Below are 688 nucleotides of genomic sequence, written 5' to 3'. Positions count from 1 at the left end.
AAAAGTACACCTTATTCAAGAAGAAGGAAAAAAAAACAATGTTTTAAACCACAAATGGTTACTTTAAAAATATTTTCTTAAAAGAGTTTGGAAAATTCATGCCTGTGAGTTTATAAAGATGTTCATTTAATCAGCAATGTTTTGTTTTTTTTGTTTGTTTGTTTGTTTGTTTTTTGGTCCACGGAGCGTTAGCGTTAGCCGTCATATGGGAAATTCTATTAAACGTTAGCATCAAGCTAGTAGACTTTAGCTTTATGTGCTGAATCGATTTATATCTTTTGTGAATGATTATCGATCTATGAAGCTTAAATCGATTCAAATCGATTAATCATTTTTTTACAACCCAGCCCTTAAAGGCTAATCAGAATATATAATATAATATAATCACTTGCTGTTGAAACCATCCTTTTTTTGAATCATTATGATCATTTATGACATTTTTTAAAATGTTAGTCTAACATTAAAACCATCATCAAAAAGGTGAATGTCTCAGGTTCCATGAACTGTTTGTCCTTTTTAAATGTTGAGATTATGACAGTAGAGTAAATTCAGGTGAGGTCAGGTGTCTTGTCGGTAAAGTGGACAGGTATAGTGACAGATCGGACTCAGATGGTGTGAGCAAACACAGGACATCTAACAGATCTCCCGTGGAGTTGCTGCTTCGCGAGGCGGTTGTGTGAGGGGCGTG

This window comes from Oryzias melastigma, linkage group LG3 (assembly GCF_002922805.2).
Source record: "Oryzias melastigma strain HK-1 linkage group LG3, ASM292280v2, whole genome shotgun sequence".
Classification (NCBI taxonomy): Eukaryota; Metazoa; Chordata; class Actinopteri; order Beloniformes; family Adrianichthyidae; genus Oryzias; species Oryzias melastigma.
The sequence above is the reverse complement of the archived record's forward strand: the minus strand, read 5'-3'. Positions refer to the sequence as shown.